The sequence below is a fragment of the Clarias gariepinus genome, chromosome 12, assembly GCF_024256425.1.
Source record: "Clarias gariepinus isolate MV-2021 ecotype Netherlands chromosome 12, CGAR_prim_01v2, whole genome shotgun sequence".
Lineage (NCBI taxonomy): Eukaryota > Metazoa > Chordata > Actinopteri > Siluriformes > Clariidae > Clarias > Clarias gariepinus.
Window position 1 is genome coordinate 26,917,225 of NC_071111.1, and position 20,062 is coordinate 26,937,286.

Genomic DNA, 20,062 nt, shown 5'->3' on the forward strand with positions numbered 1-20,062 from the left:
TCCACCACCTCCCAAAGATGCTCTATTGGATTGAGATCTGGTGACTGTGGGGGTCATTTTAGTACAGTGGTCATAAAGGGATGGACATGGTCAGAAACAATGCTCAGGTAGCCCATGGCATTTAAACGATGCCCAATTGGCACTAAGGGGCCTAAAGTGTGCCAAGAAAACATCCCCCACACCATTACACGACCACCACCAGCCTGCACAGTGGTAACAAGGCATGGTGGATCCATGTTCTCATTCTGTTTACGCCAAATTCTGACTCTACCATTTGAATGTCTCAACAGAAATCATCAGACCAGGCAACATTTTTCCAGTCTTCAACTGTCCAATTTTGGTGAGCTTGTGCATATTGTAGCCTCTTTTTCCTATTTGTAGTGGAGATGAGTGGTACCCGGTGGGGTCTTCTGCTGTTGTAGCCCATCCGCCTCAAGGTTGTGTCTGTTGTGGCTTCACAATTGCTTTGCTGCATACCTCGGTTGTAACCAGTGGTTATTTCAGTCAAAGTTGCTCTTCTATCAGCTTAAATCAGTCGGCCCATTCTCCTCTGACCTCTAGCATCAACAAAACATTTTCGCCCACAGGACTGCTGCATACTGGATGTTTTTCCCTTTTCACACCATTCTTTGTGAACCCTAAAAATGGTTGTGCGTGAAAATCCCAGTAACTGAGCAGATTTTCAGTTTGACATTCAGTTTGGAGTTCAGGAGATTATCTTGACCAGGACCCTCCCCTAAATGCACTAAAGCAACTGCCATGTGATTGGTTGATTAGATAATTGCATTAATTTGAAAGTAAACAGGTGTTCCTAATAATCCTTTAGGTGAGTGTATATGTATGTGTGCCTGTTTCATATATGTGTATGCAAGTGTTTGATGTGTGTGTGCAAGCCAAAGTAGTAAAATCATTTTTTTCTAGGAATCACACCATATTCTAATAATCTCCATCATCCTGTCTTTCTTTTCTATTTAGTCTTTCTCTAATGCTTACTTGCACCACAAACACCCTTCATGTCTCTGTCTCCAGGATAACATTCACCCTCCCTTCCTGATACTCTGCCTCCCAATGGGGGTCAGCGCTGGGAATAAACACTTGTAAAACAACCATAAAGTGCTACAGTGTCCTTCAGCATTGTACAGTGACAGAGGAAGAGATGAAGAGTGAGAGTAAATCTTATGATTTGAAATTAGTTGCAGAAGTTTTACTACAAAAAAAGAAACAATAATCAGTGATGCTAACCTTTTGACTTCACTTATCACTCAGTAATAAAGCTTCTGCTGGTCTGTTTGATCAGAACAGTTTAGTTTCCAAGCAGCAACATTAAACCACTGTCTTGTATTTTGCCTAATTCTTGAACTAACACATTTCTGAATGCAATTCTAATTATGGAAACACTCAGGGAGTGTGAGACTGGGAGGTGAAGACTTAGTGAGTGAAGTCTGGACCTATTAGAAGCTGGAGACGTTCTCCTGTCAGGACCGAGCAGAACCTTACTGATTCCTGTACAAGATTGGAAAAGATAATCAGACTTAGGGATGTTAATCATAATCATGTTAATCTACTAATGATCAGAAACGTTATTAATGAGATTACATCACACAGCACTAATAAAGGCACAAGGAGAAATAGTGTATTTGACCAGTGTGTTAGCTGAACATGTCCTTTAGCTGGGGTAGGAGACAAACATTTTATTAATCTGATAAAACCTCGCTGCTAAAGCCTGATGTCTTACCCCCTGGATAGCAGCCGTGTTGATGGTGGTCTTGTTCACAGGGTTTAGCAACAGACCATAGCTTGGTCAAGACAGAGCCCCTGACTCTTGATCCATTTTTCCCAGCATCCTTTGCAAGTGTATGAACTATACATACGTGAGTGATTGCTCCTGGTCTTTGCCACTGAGGAAGTCTGGTAGATCATTGACCTGTGTGTATATTCAATTAATTCATTTATTCATTCATTCATTCATTCTCTTCAGTAATCACCTTATTCTGGTCAGGGTTGCGCTGTTGCCTTTTTTCCTTATGCTGACTAATGAATAGTTTGTACTGAATTGCAATTTAAATGGGCAATTTTAAAAGGCAATGTGTCCCTGATAGTCTGTTTAGGTGGTTCACTGATTAGTTGTATAAATTACAGTAATATTGTGAGGGTTCACCACTAGAGGAAACTGTTTTTGTGTTGTAGTTTTTGTGTTGTAGTTTTTTTCCCCACATGTGGTGGACCTTTAATGCGCTTTAAAGGGTAAATTATTTTATGTTAAATTACTGTTAGGTACAGTACACTATTTTCATTGAGTAATGAACTCCAAAAGGAGTTGTGGAGGTTGTTGTGGAGAATTTAGAAATTAAACCGAAAAAAATCTGAAGTTAAACGTCACTTTGCACTTTTACGTTAAATTAGACCTTGGAATCAAAGCTGAATTTTAAACAAATGCATTTAATCTGTAAACTTCCTGAAGTTTCAAATGATGTGACACAAATTCCAAAAATAACAATCAGATTCCATTTCTTGTAATCAAGTTGGCCTCGTCAGTTTGTCACTGAGCCCACAGGTTTACATTTACATTTATTTCATTTGGCAGATGTCCTCATCCAGAGCGACTTCTATTTCTCATTATACATCTAAGCAGTTGAGGTTCAAGGGCTTTGTTCAAGGGCACAGCATAGATGGGTTGGTTGTGTTGGAGTTTAATATGTGATTCTGATTTGATTCTTCTGACTTGTAGTCCAAGTCTTAACCACTGAACTAAAAAGATGTGCCGAACTGTAATTTTCCTTGTCTCTGCGGTGGTACCATCAATAGTACATGTTTGTAATTTTAGTATGTACCTGTTCCCAATAACCAATCACTGATCACTACTGCTTGTTTTAGGAGTTTTAGACTTTCTTCTTTGGAAGTTGTGATATTCCATCCATAAACACTTTCTGACATTATTTTGTAAATTTGTGGATAATTTGTGGTGCCATGACCAACAACAGTTATAATCATTCATTATCTATATCACTTATTCTGAGTAGGGTTGCTGCAGTCCTCCAGTACACACACACACACACACACAAACTTACACACCCAGTCATACTCACTCACTGACATATTGTTTTATCCTGTACACATGGTTACAGAGGGCCTGAAGCGTATCTTGGGAGACTTAGGGAATAAGGGGGGGTAGACCCTGGACAGGGTGCCAATCCATCACAGGGCACACACACACATACACACATTTAAACACAGACTACAGGCAATTTAGGAACGCCAAACAGCCTAATCTACATGACTTTGGACTGTCAGAGGAAACTGGAGTACCTGGAGGAAACCCACTAAGCACAGAGAGCTAAACACCAACTGGAATGCACTGCATGTCTTTGGACTTTAGAAGGAAACTGTTGTGTGTGGAGGTAACCTACAGTACCAAACACAGTGAGGACATGAAAACTCCACACACACAGACTGGAGGTGAGATTCAAACCCCCAACATTGGAAGTGTGAAGTAACGGTGTTAACCACTGAGCCACTGTGTCCCCCAAAATCAATTTAATCATTTAAAATAATTGATTACTCAATTCAGTTGAATCCAATTATTAGTTTAATTAATAATTAATTAGTCATCCATTAAGGACACCTAAAGAGTTAGGCTTAAAGCTAATTAAAGCTTCATCAAAAGTACAAAATCACTCCACAGTGAATAAAGGACACAGTAGAGGTCAGTATCTTTATTTCTAAGTGTGAGATGAATGGAGTTGTATTTGCACTGACCAGCTCAATGTACAGAATGTGGCTGTAAGAAAATTCTTTTTTTTATAAAATAAGTTATTTCTACTTTCTTGCTCTCTTCCTGATAGATCTGATAATAACGTGTTAAATCTTCCCTGCTGCTGTCTTCCTGTCTCATCCTGCATCTGTTCTTAAAGGTGCTACTGTATAACACTCCAGCTGTCCACTTACACTGTGTCCCTGATCAGACCCAACCAGACTGGACTGATCATGACTGTTTACATGAGATCATCACTAACTCTGCAGTGCCCTGACTTGTCTTCTACTCCTTTAGAGAACTTCACACACATTTATGTTGATGTCTCTTGTTCTAGTCCTAATGATATTGTGACCTATTGCGTTTATTCTATCTGTAAACTGACCAATATTGTATTAGAAGATTATTCACTGCTTTTTCTTTAATTTCAAGCTGCTGAACTTACCGCTCTTACTCGGACATGTGTCCTATTCAAAAATCACAATTAGCTATGGTGAAGGTCAAAGGTCATGCATCTGGTGACTCTGAAGAGATTTTGGGTAATGCTCTAACTGATGAAGTATCTAAGTATCACAACCCCCAAGTTGTCCCTGTTGGGCCTTGAGCGAGGCCCTTAACCCTCAACTGCTCAGGTGTATATGAGATTAAAATTTAAGTCGCTCTGAATTAGGGCATCGGTCAAATGCCTAAATATAAATGTAAAAATAATTTCTAGATACGGTATTCCAACATCTATTGACAGTGATAATGTCACGCACTTCATTTCCACAGTGACGCAAAACTTGTGTACATTCTTAAGCATTGACTGGAAAGTTCACATCCTTAAAGTTCTGGTGTGGTTGAAAGGATGAACAGAACAATCAGAGACAGACTGACCAAAGCCATGATGTATTCGGGTAAGAACTGAGGTGACCTGTTACCGTCTGTGTTTTGTGAAATTAGAACGACACCCAATTCTACAACCAAACTCTGACCCTTTGAGATTATAATGAGACGACAGTTTTCTCCCTAACAATAGCCAGTGTCCCTGATAATTAATTTTGGCATTTTTGACTTATATTGTTAAACAAACTAATGTCAATAAGGGGAGCTTTGTTTGTATCTCTCTACCTCACTACACTGAACATCCATTTAGACATAAACCGCTTCTAAAGTTCGCTAACTACACTGTTTGTGCTGCTTCTTATGCCAAGCCAGGTCCTTTTGTTTTCTATAAACAGTCATATTTTTGAACGTACAGGTTATACTCGTGGTCCATATTTAACTAATAATAGTTGTTTGGAAACCTGCGCTAATGCTTCTCACTGTGAGGAGGCCTATGTTTCTTTCCAGGCTTGTCACACTGTCACTTTTCCTCTTAATCATTTATGACTGTTTCTGTAGTGACTTTAAAACCCAGGAGACGTGGCACCAAATTTGTAGGCAGTTAACCAAAATATGTCTGCCAGACAATTTATATTTCCTGCATATGGCCAGGGGTAGCTCAGTGGTTAAGGCATTGGACTACGGTTCGGAAGATCCCAGGTTCAAACCCCACAACCACTAAGTTGCCACTGTTGGGCCCTTGAGCAAGGCCCTTAACCCTCAACTGCTCAGATGTGTAATGAGATAAAAATGTAAGTCGCTCTGGATAAGAGCGTCTGCCAAATGCCTAAATGTAAATGCATATGTAGTAATTGTATCTGCTTCCCACCGTCTGCCAAATGTAACTGTTTATTTACAGCTCCTAATGAGAAAGGCACCCAGATGCTTGTAGAACTGACTACTCTTCATTTGACCGTTATATAAAACAGAATGACTTTGGATATTTTACTTACTCAATAAGGTGGTGTTTGTATGGTTGGTAGCCAGTGTTGTACATACATACCCCCTAACGATGACACTAATGGTAACATTTCTATTGCCCTTGAACAACTGCATAAAATCTCTAGAAAATAAACAATGATGAACATGGTAACACAAACTGTGGACTTTTATACACTTTGTTTGTCTCACTCGTACCCTCACTTTGCAATGATTATTCCTGTTCTTTTTGTCTTCCTACTTCACTTATTGTTTGGTTCTTAATTTTTTAGCTGCCTACAGTCACTTATCTCTCATTATGATTCTGCATTACTTACATCGGACTAAGAGAGCAGCTGCTGAAATGCCATTACAAAGCAGCAAACAGGTATTTAAAGCTGCTGGTGCCTCTGGAGTCCCGCAAACCTCAAGGTGCAGGATCCTTTAAAGGCTTGCAGTTGTGCATAAACCTACTATTCGGCCACCCCTAACCAATGCTCACAAGCAGAAATGTTTGCAGTGGGCCCTAGCATATATGAAGACAAGTTTTTAAACAGTCTTGTTTACTGATGAGTGTCATGCAACCCTAGATGGTCCAATGGATAGATGGTTGGTGGATGGCCACCATGTCCCAACAAGGCTGCGACATCAACAAGGAGGTGCCGGAGTCATGTTTTGGGCAGGAATCATGGGGAGAGACCTGTTATGCCGCTTTAGGGTCCCTGAAGGTGTGAAAATGACCTCTGCAAAGTATATTGACTGTCCACTTCCTTCCATGGTACAAAAAAAAGAACCATGCCTTTTGTAACAAAATCATCTTAATGCATGACATGCACCATTTCATGCTGCAAAGAATACCTCTGTGTCATTGGCTGCTATGGGCATAAAAGCTGAGAAACTCATGGTGTGGCCACCATCCTCCCCTAACCTCAAAGCCCACTGCGAACCATTGGAGCATCCTCAAGCAAAAGATCTATGAGGGTGGGAGGCAGTTTGCATCAAAACAGCAGCTCTGGGAGGCTATTCTGACATTCCGCAAAGAAATTCAAGCAGAAACTGTCCAAAAACTCACAAGTTTAATAGATATAAGAATTGTGAAGGTGATATCAAAGAAGGGGTCCTATGTTAAGATGTAACATGCCTTGTTAGGATGTTTTTAATTGAAATATCTTTGGATTTCAGTAAATATGACCTCCTAAAGCTGCAAATTTAACAAAAGCCTATTTTCAGTTCTTTACAACCTATAAAATGTTTTAACTCTGGTATGCATAATAATTTGGAACAGTGCATTTTCAGTTTTTTTTTTTTTTTTTAAATAAATATTGTTATCATTAGGAGGTTTGTTCAATAAAATTTAAATTATACCCTAATGGTTGATGACTTGAAAATTATACTGACTGTCGTTTGCAATGACTAATTATAAAAATCAGAGAAAGATATAATTTGCGTAATAATTTGGAACGCAGTGTACATACATACAATCACTAATTAAAAAAAAAAAAAAAAAAAATTGAAATTGCGACTGCGATTGAAACGGTTACTTAGTACTTGAGTATCTCTTCACTGAATACTTTTTTACCCTGTAAGTTTTTATAATATTGTAAGACACTGTAATCTAATGAGAAGATTCTTGTGCTCTGAAAACAGACCCCTTACTGTGCTTCCTCATGCCTTACAGTATGTGGTAACACCTTCTATATCCTTATCCAGATGAAAATACATCCAAATGGCAAATGCATGTCCTCTCACCTGTCTGTCTGTCTCCGGGTCCCTCTATGACTGACATGTTAATGACTGGTTTTTTTTATGTTTGGGATGTAGCATCGTTTAAATGTGCTCTCTTTGCTAAGAATAAACAGAGATCTTCAGACATCATGCCTGTGTGTGTCAATCAATCAAACCCGGACCGATAGGTGTATCAAGGTGCAGTGGACACAAGAAATAATTCTTCTACTCTTAGCTTAAAACTGACGACACAAGTCTTCTTCATTTAAACCTAACAATTTGGCTCAGTCCGGTCTTCCCTCTCAGAGGAAAAAGTATGTGTTTATTTTGCTCTTTTTGTTTTCTCCTCGGTCAGGGAAGATTTTATAAGAACTCGTGAGATTTGGTTCAAATAAAGTGTAATTCATGTTATGTTTTCTAAATAAGTTTTTTTCACCGTAATTAATTCTAATCGTCTTGTCTAAAAGGTTCTTCTTCATTTAAACCTAACATACTCCTCCTTGAGTAATATTTTGGATGACTTCTTTTTACTTCTCCTTATATTTAAGGACAGCTACTATTACTTGAGTAATGTTTTTTGCGGCTGTTGTGAACATTACATACCTGACATTTCCATGGTGTTTATTGCTGCTTACTATGAACTGCTTTACAACACACACAGACCCTGTGACCAGCAGTGAAAACATTCCTGATATCTGAGGTCAGTCCATGTGCTGGTTGTACACAGTCACAGGTGCAGATAGAAACTTATCGTGTGTCCATCCACTTTAAAAATACAAGAAATCCATCCCGAATTCAGACCCCAGTTGTGGTCCAGGTTCCAACGTGGGCAGGAATCACAGAGTCTCATCATCAGTCTGTGTTTTCCATGAAACAGTGATGGTCGTCTGTATCTCGCCTGCTTGTTTACATTTGCTTTCTATCAAACAGGAGGCTGATCATTTTCACTGTCACAACTGTTTATAAAAAAAATTTAAAAAATAATGTAAATAAATTACTAATTGAATAAACAATCACTAATGACCTTCCATAAAGACAACACAAGCTTTTGTAATGTCATACAACAACTTAAACTTTTTTTTCTTTTACATCTAAATATCATAAAGTCTCTAAACTATATAACTCAGTATTTTAGCCCTCAGGATCTAAAGTGTTCGTACTAAATAACATTATAGACAGCAGTGTTATAAACTAACCAAAAACTAAACCATAAACCAAAGCTATACAGAGCGAGTGTAATACATTGGAACATTTACACCACAGCTGATACTAACAAACATCTGTAATCTGCATAAGACATTAGATTAGACTAACATGTTCGTGCTAAACTACATAAGGCAGTATGATAGCATGATCATGTAAATCTACATCCTACACTAAACTATGTATGTGCTATTGAAAAAATAATGTTACATATAAGTTGGACAACATGAGGTAAAATAAAATAATATTAGTTTTATATTTTCAAAATAAGGATTATATGAGATTTAATAACTTACCCATAGTTACAGTTTGCTGGATTTTCCTCCTCTGTTTTCTGTCAGTGTTTCAGTGTTTGTTCTGAGGTAAAGCTAAACTCCTCCCACCGTCCAGAACATTCTGTAGAGCTCCAGAAACCTGTACAGCGCGTGACAGTGAAACCCAGGAAACTCACTAAATACGAGTGTGTGTGCGCGCGCGCGAGCCCGCGTGTTGGGGGCGTGGCCTTGTATGTAGATTACCCTGTGACTGTTTTCCCTGTGAATAGCGTGTGGGCGTGTCCTGTCTCAGGTCAATACTAGAAAATTACCAGACTGTGCCTCTCCTTGGATTCATGCGGATTACATAAACTGAGAATATTTGTTTTTTATTAAACTTGTTTTTTTTTTAATTAGACCCTTTAAGCGTTCTATAGATATATGTCTTATGTCGGTGTGTGAAGAATTCGCATAGTTTCAGTAAATTTTAGTGACGCGTTTTAGAAAGATATTGGTGGGTATTGGATACTTACTGTACATACACCTCATAAAAAATACAAAAAAACCTTTTTTCTTTACTTTCAAACATTAAATCAGAGTAAACATTTTCTGTTTTGTATCACTAAATATTATACATATTTTTTGCAATTCTTAAATGTCAGAATCCAGCGAGGGAGAATTTTTATTTACTTTTTATCACTTTTATCAAAGTCAGAAGTATACATACACTAAGTTTATTGGGTCTTTAAACAAAAAGAAAATTCCAGATGATTCCATTCTGAGCTCAAGAAGCTTCTGATAGGATAATTAATTTACATTTGAGTTCATTGGTGGCACACCTTAAACACAGAGCCTCTTTCTTTGACATCATGGGAAAATCAAGAGAAATCATCAGGAAAATGACTGTGGAAATGAGGAATCAACCCCAAGGACAACAGTAAAAGACCTTGTAAAGATGCTGGCTAAAACTGTTAAGACAGTGTCATTATCCACAGAAACGAGTCCTGTATCACCATTAGCTGAAAGGTTACCCTGGCAAGAGAAATCCATTACTTCAAAATGACCATAAAAAAGCCAGAATACAGTTTGCAACTGCACATGGGGACAAAAATCTTAATTTCTGTAGACATGTTATGTGGTCTGACAAAACAAAAAACATGACAGGTGAAGTAGGTTCTGTCTCAGGGGGTGTGCAAACATAGTACCTTTTTAACAAATTAATGTGGCAAAGGCGAGTTTTATTTCTACAGTCCGGAGTACTAATTACATAATTGGTGGGGCTAAGCTTCTGCTTTACTTTATAAGGCCCAACAAATCTAGCTTGGAGTGAGGATCCCGGCACTGGTAATAAGGCTAAAACTTGATCTCCAGGACAAAATGCATGGGAAACTGCCTTACGGTCATATCGCTCCTTCATGTCATCCTGGGAACAACATAGAGCTTGGTTTGCCATGTCCCTTGCAATTCTTAAACGTTCACAAAGGGCCTGAACATACTTCAAAATTGATTTCTCTTGAACTGGTGAAGTGGACAACCATTGTTCCTGTAGGACCTTTAAAGGCCCTCGCATAGTGTGACCAAACAGAAGTTCTGAAGGACTAAAACCAAGAGACTCATCCACAGCATCACGGATTGCAAACAACAAAAGGGGAACACCCTCATCCCAGTCCTTTCCAGTTTTAATGCAATATGAGCATGTTCTTAAAAGTCTGATGGAAACGCTCAAGGGCACCTTGTGATTCATGGTGATAGGCAGTGGAGACCTGATGGTTAATATTCAACTCTCTAATTACCTGAGAAAACAGGCGTGACATGAAATTAGAGCCACGATCAGTCTGTATGCATTTAGGCATGCCAAATGTAGTGCAGAATTTCTTAGAACTTAACGTCTTAGACTTTAGTGAGCGCTTAGGGATAGCTTCTGGGAACCGCGTGGCAGCACACATGAGAGTGAGCAAAAAACTATTCCCAGAACATGTCTTAGGCAGGAGACCAACACAATCAATGATGATACGCCTAAATGGTTCAGTTCTGATAAGAATAGGCTGTAGCGGAGCAGGAGGAATAACTTGATTAGGCTTACCCACTTTCTGACATGTGTGACAAGTACGACAGTAGCGTGCCACATCGCTCTTCATGCCAGGCCAAACAAAACACCTTAATGCACGTGAATATGTTTTACGGACCCCTGTATGTCCAGAGCAGGGGTGATCATGAGCCAGTTTTAAAACCTGTGGCTGGAGGGAGTAGGGAACCACCACCTGGAACCTCTCCAACCAACTATCAGATGACCCAGGGGGAGACCATTTCCTCAACAGAACATCATTCTCTATAAAATAAGCAATCGGATGATTCATTAACTTAGACTTTTCCACTATAGAAGCAAAACATCGTGCTAAGGAGGGGTCTGCTTTTTGAGCCGCAATCAACTGATCATGTGAAACAGTCAGTTCAGCATCTAGCTCAGCACTCAAAAAGGCATCATTCGGAGCCCCATCACAACCACTGTCAGGAATTTTCTCCTTTAAAGGTCCCTCTTGACACAAGAATGTCTCAGAAAGATCTACCACGTCACTCAACTTCTTCTGCTGGGCACGGGTTAACACACAGGTGTAAAACACAGAGGGATACTGGATGGCTACTGTACATCAGGACTGTTATTCATAGGTTCAGACATAACTTCCGGTAGGGAAAACACTTTATTACCAGCTATATCATTTCCCAAAATGAAAGATATCCCACTAACTGGTTATGTTGCACGTACAGCCACCTTTACAAGCCTGGAGAAACCTTCAGTTTCCACATATACATGATGTAGGGGTACACGGATTACAGTCAATTCAATGCCTTGAATTAAAACATCACTGCCTGCGTAGGAGGCTTCTGAGGGGGGAAGCACATTTTCTAAAACAAAAGACTGAGCAGAACCAGTGTCTCTTAAAACATTAACCGGATACTTCACCTTATCAACACCTAATGACAGATAACCTGAAGAAACAAATGATTTGAATACTGGCTCAAAAGTACACTGGGGAACTGAAATATCTGACCTGATCTCTGCTGCATTAACTTTCTTAACTGCAGCCTGCTGTCTCACTCCTTTACGTTTCAGTACTGGGCACATGGCGATTAAATGACCTTTTTCGTGACAGTAAAAGCAGTCTCGAGATTCAGAAGGGGAACCAGTGGATGAGCGAGTCTGGGGCGGTGGACTAGACTTTAATGGGCGCAAGGACACATCCTTACGAGAAGAAGAGTTACTAAAAACTGTTTTGTGGGTTAGCACAAACTCATCAGTGAAAATGGCAGCTTTATACAGAACATCAATCTTTTGCTCATTAAAACATACAACTATCTGCTCAGGAACACGAGACTTAAACTCCTCCAGCAACATCAACTCTTGAAGCTGCTCAAAATTCGTCACACCACTAGCCGAGCACCATTTATCAAACTTAATGGCTTTCTCACGAGCAAATTCAACATAAGTTTGACTGTCTGATTTAACAGAGTTTCTAAAACTTTGCCTGTAGGCTTCAGGCACACGCTCATATGCACGGAGAACAGTTGCCTTTACCACTTCATAATCTACACTTTGTTCCAGCATGAGAGCTGAGCATGCTTCCTGCGCTTTTCCTGACAATTTACTCTGCAACAACAGTGTCCACAAACTTTTAGGCCAGTCTAGTGTGGTAGCTATTCTCTCAAATACAGAAAAGTATGCATCAACCTCATGCTCTCGAAATACAGGCACTAACCCAATATGCCAGCTCACGTCAAAAGCAGACTTACTTACTGGAGAGGTCTGGTTTGGAGCAAGCAGGGACGCTGATGCACTGGAGGTCTCAGCCCTCACGGGATCAGGGGAGCCTACTGGAGAAGAGCAAGACTTCCGTGGAAGTGGCACTGGCTTCCTACTCTGAGCAGTTAGGTCGAGCTTCCTACTCTGAGCAGCCAGGTCAAGCTCCTTACTCTCAGCATCTAGCTCCCTCTCACGAATGCGCAACAGCTGCGTCTGATATTCCTGCCGCTTAATTTCCAGCTCCAGCTCCTTCAGAACAACCTGCAAACCGGGGTCTACTGTAACGGCTCGTAGCCGTTCGGAACCTACACCACCCGCTAACCGCTCTCCAAGCTCCGCGGATGCACCTCTCGTTCAGGTAAGACCTGCAGAGCTACTAGTGCCTGACACAATGCCGCTTTAACATCCTTCTTGGCAGCTAACCGTGGAACTGTAATATCAAAGAAATCTGCTATTAAAAGCAGATCGTCCTTTCTACACTTATCAAAATCCTCTAGTTTGGACAAAGCGTAAACATGGTAAGGTTGAAAGCCATTTTTCACACTAACAGGCCTGAGGAAAATGCAGAAAAGAGAAGATGAGTACTTTCTAACCTTTAGCTGGATCCCGGATGAGCCCCCAATTCTGTTACGACCCAGTCTAGGGTTGGGCCGCACAGCGATATTATAGGTGAATGAATAATGGTAAGCTAAAGAAGGAGGGTGGTACTGTTTCAACTCAAAAACGAAACACACGGAATGGATTGTAAATTATATATTGAATGAGGTACTATACAAATTAACCGGTGTAAACTTCAGGGTGGACCAAGGCCAAAACAACAAACAGAAGAACTGATTAAGGAAAGCTCTAACTTCCCTACAAAAGAAAACAGAAATAAAACACAATTTGCTAACCTAACTTCCTATCCATAAACAGTTAAGAAAAAAAAACCTCCCACACCCAACAAAAATGGCAGCCACACCCCTACAACCAGTGAAAAAAAAGAGAAATATATACATAAAACACTAACACTTTATACAGACACTAGACATTTACTTACATACAAAAGATACTAAATTTCACAGACTGACTAAACCACAAGGGCAGACCCATAGACCAAATAAATGACCCAAAAATCCACACATCAACCACCAGAAATAGCAAACACAAACAGACAAAGAATATGCTGAGTAGTCAAAAGCCACCCCAGCACTGGCTTCTGGGGTGTTAAATACTGTGGGCCAATGATGATGTCGTCAGGGGGGAGACAATCACACGAGCCGAGGAGGAGAGTTGCAAGTCCTGGACTGGAATCAGGAAGGGACTGACCTGCACACATGAGACAATACATATATACACAACAAAAAACAACCTGCCCCCAGACAGGGTCACAGTGTTATAGTAAACAGTACACGTGTGCATGGATGTTGATTATACCAGTAAGAAACGAGCACTAAGACCCAGCAGGGGAGACGATTCCGCAGCGCAAGAGAGAAAAAAAAAATGTTGGCTCAGTTGTGATCACATGACGCTCGGTGTCAAAACAAGAAGCCCATGCGTGAAACATAATACTCGGTGCTCGTAAACCAAGACAATGCTCGTTTTACAAGTCAAAATTTATAAAACATCTTTGCTCATCTTGTGGAACACTCGTAAACCGTGTTACTCGTAATCCAAGGTTCCACTGTAGATCAAATTAACTTGCAATTTACCATTGAAAAGATTGCAACAGAGAAGTGTTTCCAGTAGAGAGAGAGCGTGTGTGAAGGCGAGAGAAAGTTAAAGCTTGATGGGGCATGGTTTCCAATGACGCTCGTTTACACAAAGTGCAGGCTGATACAGAAAAAGGAAGAGAGAAAATGGAATTTTAACAAAGAATAAGCCTTTCTTTTGCTTTACACAGGCAAACACATGTGTGTTATAACAAACAGCACAGGCGTGCTGCACAAACATGCAAAAACACAAGATAAAATATGTTTTACATGCACACACGTGGTCACAGTGTTATAGTAAACAGTACACACATGCACACAGATGTTGATTATACCAGTAAGAGACAGTAAGATCGAGCATGGGAGACGATTACCCACATTTCCGCAGTGCAAGAGAGAGAAAAAAACATTGGCTCAGGTGTTATCATGTGACGCTTAGCGTCAAAACAAGAAGTGCATGCATGCTACATGATACTTGGTATTGGTAAACCAAGATTTAATCGTTTGTCAAGTCCAAATTTATTACAAATCTTTGCTCGATTTGCAGAACACTCACAAACTGCGTTACTCACAATCTGTGGTTCCACTGTGCAGTATATAGATTTGTATTTCTCAGTATTTGTGGGCGTGTGACTGTTTAACCTTGGACATTTTAGCCTTTGCTTTGGTATGTTTGGCACGGGGTTCCTCCTGGACCAAGCTGCTAAATGCATGCAAAATAAATTAACAGAAACTAACAAACCAACTAGGACATCTAATTAGCTGACTATCTAAGACAAACCAAATCGACACCATAATTTAACAAAAACTATACACAAGATATATTATTGTATAAAAGACAACATGTGCAAATGTGCAGCAGATATGAAAAAAGAGTCCTTGAGCAAATAGCAGCTAATGATATAAATATTATCAAACCAGACAGTGATGCAGCTGCTCAAGATGCTCCTTATAGTCCCTCTGTAGAAGATTGTAAGAATCGGTGGTGGAAGCAGGGCCTTCCTCAGCCTTCTTAAAAAGAAAAGACGCTGTTGGGCTTTCTTGAGCAGAGAGTGGTAAGATCCTCCTCCAGGCGGACACCCAGGAATTTGGTGCTGTGGAATTTGGTGAGTGGTCACTCCGTGTCCCCCTGAAGTCAACAACCGTCTCTTTTGTCTTATTGACATTTAGTCTGTTAGCCTCTGTACTTCCTCTCTGTACTTTGACTCATTATTCTTGCTGGTGAGACCCACCACGGTCGTGTCATCAGCAGGCTGTACAGTATGTAGCTGCTGATGCTTTTTCTTCGTTTGTGTCTCTTCTGTGCGTAGCTGTAATATCTTGTATGAGTTAGAAATAAACAGTGGGCATTGCACTTTTTAATAATTAGAATTTCTTTTGTTTACTTATTTATCATGTTAATGACAGCAAACAGAGTTTTAAAAAATAACAATAACCTGTTATACACACTACCCAAAAGAAGCAAGCAAACAAAAATGACATTATCACACAATTATTCACATACACTTTTAAAAAAAGGCGAGGCCATGAACAGGTAGTTTATTAAATGTTTCATCTTTGAGATTGTTTACTCAAACAGTAAAATTGTTACGTGCAGAGCGCGTGTTGTTTTATGCGCTGATTGCCTGATTGTGAAGATGAAGCGTGCGTTGGCCGGGCTGCAAAGCAGGGGTGCTGTGCTTGTTTCGTGGCGATGAGTCATGGTGGTGAGCATGCGTGGGTCAAAGCTGAGAAGACAGAGTCCGTGATCCAAATCCGTGGTCAAGAGTGGGAGTAGTTATCCGGAAATCCAAACAAACAACAATCTAAGACAAGAAACAAAACCGTGATCTGTAAAACATAGCGTGTGTTGTGATCCGAGTAGCAAGGCATGAGAAATCACTGGAGAATTGGGCATCAAGGCACACAATAATATGGCAATGAGTGGTTGTTTGTGAGCAAGTTAAATAGAACAGAGTAGTAAATTAAATTAACAGGTGTGCTGGAGCAGGTTAATGAGGTGGCAAGATTGAAACCATGAACTAGAGTATGGAATGGAGTCGTGGGAGATTATGGCTTGGTTTGACAGGTGGGCGTGACCTGGCGTGTCGTGACAGTGCCGCGTTCTTGAGGGAGAATCCGTAACCAGAAAACGATTCAGGATAAATGTGGCTGGAAACCATTTTCTCTCCTCTGGTCCGTAACCTTCCCATTTGACAAGATACTGTAGGCCATGCCCTCGGCGGCGAGACTTGAGCAGCTTATGGACAGTGAAGCCAGAGGGCATGGTACCAATCTGCGGATCTGGGAGACATGGAATGTGGGGTAACCTCGGCGCATGGAGAGAGGGAGAGCCAGTCTGACAAAGGAGGGGTTAATGATTGTGAAGAGACCTATGAATCTTGGCGAGAGTTTACTGAATGTGGTCTTGAGTGGTAGATCGCGAGTGGAGAGCATGACCCTTTGACCAATGCGATACTTTCGGGCTGCACAGCGGTGCCGGTTGGCCTTACGTTGGAAAGTGCTCATGGTGAATATAAGCTGAACATAGGCCCGTCGCCATGTGTTTCTACAACGGCGCACAAAAGCTTGAGCTGAAGGGACGGCTGTTTCCTCCTCCTGAGTGGAAAAAAAACGGTGACTGGTAGCCTAAACGGCATTGAAATTGGGACATTCCAGTCGCAGAGGTGGGGAGTGAGTTATGTGCGTATTCGACCCAGGGGAGGAAATGGCTCCACGAAGCTGCGTCCCAAGCGGTCATGCATCTCAGAATCTTCTCATGCTCCATATTGGCATGTTCAGTCTGGCCGTTGCTCTGAGAGTGAAAACCGGACTAGAGGCTAGGTGATGCGTCGATGAGGCTACAAAGCCTTCCAGAATTGGGCTGAGAATTAAGGACCCCTGTCGGAGACTATGCCTAAAGGGAGGCCATGGAGATGAAATACATGGTTGACCATAAGCTTGGCGGTTTCTTTGGCGGAAAGGGAGTTTGGGTAGAGGAACAAGGTGAGCGGCTTTGGAGAAACTATCAATTATGGTGAGTATACACGTGTTATTGTTGAAGCGGCGTAGCCCATTGACAAAATCAAGAGCGATATGGGACCATGGGCAGGGGGGGATTTGGAGAGGCTTGAGTAGACCCTCAGGTGGACGGTTGGGTGCCTTGTTTCTGGTGCATATGTCGCATGTGGTCACAAAGCTTTTTACGTCTTCTGTGATGGATGGCCGCAAGAATCTTTGCTGTAGTAGGGCGAGAGTGCGGGTAGCCCCTGGATGGCATGCTAACTTAGAGTTGTGGCCCCACTCTAATACTGAAGGATGGATTGAAGCTGGAATGAAGAGTTTCCCGAGAGGGACGTTACTAGGACCTGGCTCGTGCTCTAGTGATTGCATGACCTGGTTTTCTACTTCCAGAAAGCCGGCGAGAAAAGAACGAGCATGGGTGAAATTGCTTATCTTGTGGAGATCTCTGGAAGAGGACTGCTCCAGCGCCTGTTTCGAAAGCGTCTACATCAACGATGAACTGAATTGAAGAGACAGGGAACACCAGAATTGGTGCTGTGGTGAATTAGCGTTTAAGCTGGTTGAATGCTTCCTGGGCTTGAGGGTTCTACTAAATGGGTAGAGGTGAGACTGGTGAGAGGCGTAGCCACTGAACTGTAGTTTCTGATAAAATGTTGATAGAAATTGTCAGTTGATTTAAAATTGAAATGTTCTAAGTTTCTTGTGTGCCTTAATTTTTCCATCTGAATAACAGACACCATTAACAACATCCACCCTTGAAAAGATAAAGAAGAGGAGAGTGTTTAAAATGAGTCTCTAGTCTCTAAAGAAAGCAATATTCACATTTTAAATCAAATAAACTACTTAAAAAGGTCAAAAGAATCAAAGTTAAATTCAAACTAATAAACTCAGAAGAACTTATCATTTTAAATGTATAATAACACAAGTGTAAATTACAGTATGTTAAAAGATTTTTTTAAATATAAAAAATAATTAAAATTGATGGTGTTTCCAAATTGCCCGTAGTGTGTGAATGAGTGATGTTGGTTATTTTCTGTTGTCCATTGCACTCTGCAGTTAGCACACAGCAGCACAAAGTCCAGCAGACAAGTGGGTTTCTACCATAATTTTGTAATGCAGGGTCCATTTGTATCTGTGAAAATTTGTAACTCGAATGTTCGTAAGGCGGGGACTTACTGTATTTGGAAATGCTCTTACTTTCATTATTAAACACAGTTAAGGTTTTTACTTGCAACTTCACCAGTGTTTAAGTGATCTCTATCCATGTTGTTTTCTGACCACATTTTTTCCACAAAGGTTAAAAGGTTTAGCACAGTCCTAACAGCTTTTAATAATGTACTAGAAAGTTATTAAATTAATTTCAGTAATTTCAAATCTTCGTAACAGCTTTCAAAGCTTCAGGCAGGACAAAAATTTGAAACTTCTCAAATGCTGACTTTTTAGTGTATTTTTATCAACTTCAAATTTTGTGTTTGTTGTACTGTATGTATTTATTAAAAGTCAGTAACAGATAAATAAGTTGTAGCTTCTAAATACTACTAATTTGCATTTTAAAGCCTACTGTTCTAAAGTTAATGAACTTCAACTTTCCACTTAAGAGCTCCACAGGCCATCTCCAGTCCTTCTGAAATATGAGTATGAACCGATCCAAAGAGTCAACTCATTCTTAATGACTCACCATCTGTAATGAATCCTCTTTCCTAAAATGACTTCATTTTGTGGGAGTGTTGGAAAAGGTAAAATGTAATGTTCTTATATCAGGGAAAGTTTATTTGAAGCAGAAACTGAGATATTAGTGCAACACAACAGGGCCGGGTGACTAAAGGTGCGTAATTTATTTATCGAACAATGTGGTCACAAATAACAAATAAAACTCATGTAAAACTCAGATGTAGGAAACGTGTAATCCGACTGTCAGGTTTTGAAGGATGCACTGAAATGGATGGGAGGGAAAGTTTCCCATCAGTCAGTGCGCCTCGCTGCGGCGTGGAAAAAAAAGAACTCAAGAAAGGATTTATTGTATATTTACTGTATATATTATTATTAAAGAGAACATAATAGGACGCATTCGTTTAAATTTTTATATATATGTAAGAAATTGTTAGTATTATATAGGCTAGTAATCTGTAAAAAACACCTTTGTGCATCTTGTAAATTAATAAAATATTTTTAACGTTTCAATTATATATGTTTTAAAATGGTATAAGCTTTTTGTTTCAATACATATTTAATGTCAGTAGTGTGACATTTCCACAGCAGCAGCGACAGATATCAGGTGTTTGTTACCATAAGTTCCCTTACCGACATTACCTGAACACGGAGGGCATGCAGGGAGCACCCTCTGAAGTACACCTCGGAATGGAACACAGCCATCACCTGTAATTAATCCTCTGGTGAAAGTGAAAGAGTTTCAGCCGCGACTTCATTTTGCGGAAGTGTTGGAAAAGTTAAAATACAAGTTCTTATATCAAGGAAAGTTAAATGCAGAAACTGAGATATAAATGTAACAGGTGAGTGATTTATTCATTACTAACGGCTTAATGTAAGAGGAATGCGGATATATTATGAATAAAACTCGTGTAAAACTCAGGTGTAGGAGACCTGTATCACGACTGTAAGGTTGGATGGAGACACGGCGTGTTCGTTACTGACGTGTAATTATAAACAAACACCAACAACCTGAACAAAATAAACGGGTGGTAAACAAACTTTTTATGAAACTAAACAACAGATGCGTGACCAAAGTGCAGTTCATTCTGGGGAATTAATAATTAAAAAAAGAAAACCGACAACACGAAACATGAAACACAGTCCATGGTCGAAAGGCGCCCTCTAGCGGTTTCCCAGGAGGCTT

General features: G+C 40.2%; 1 protein-coding gene across 1 annotated transcript in view; it reads left to right on the top strand.

Annotated features, from left to right (window-relative positions):
- Positions 1–19,632: 19,632 nt before the first annotated feature.
- Positions 19,633–20,062, top strand: part of LOC128534122 (NLR family CARD domain-containing protein 3-like) — a 30,505-nt gene continuing 30,075 nt past the window's right edge. Inside the window, exon 1 of the mRNA XM_053508422.1 lies at positions 19,633–19,718. The gene's annotated coding sequence lies outside the window, so the exon portion shown is untranslated. The remainder of the gene's footprint in view (positions 19,719–20,062) is intronic.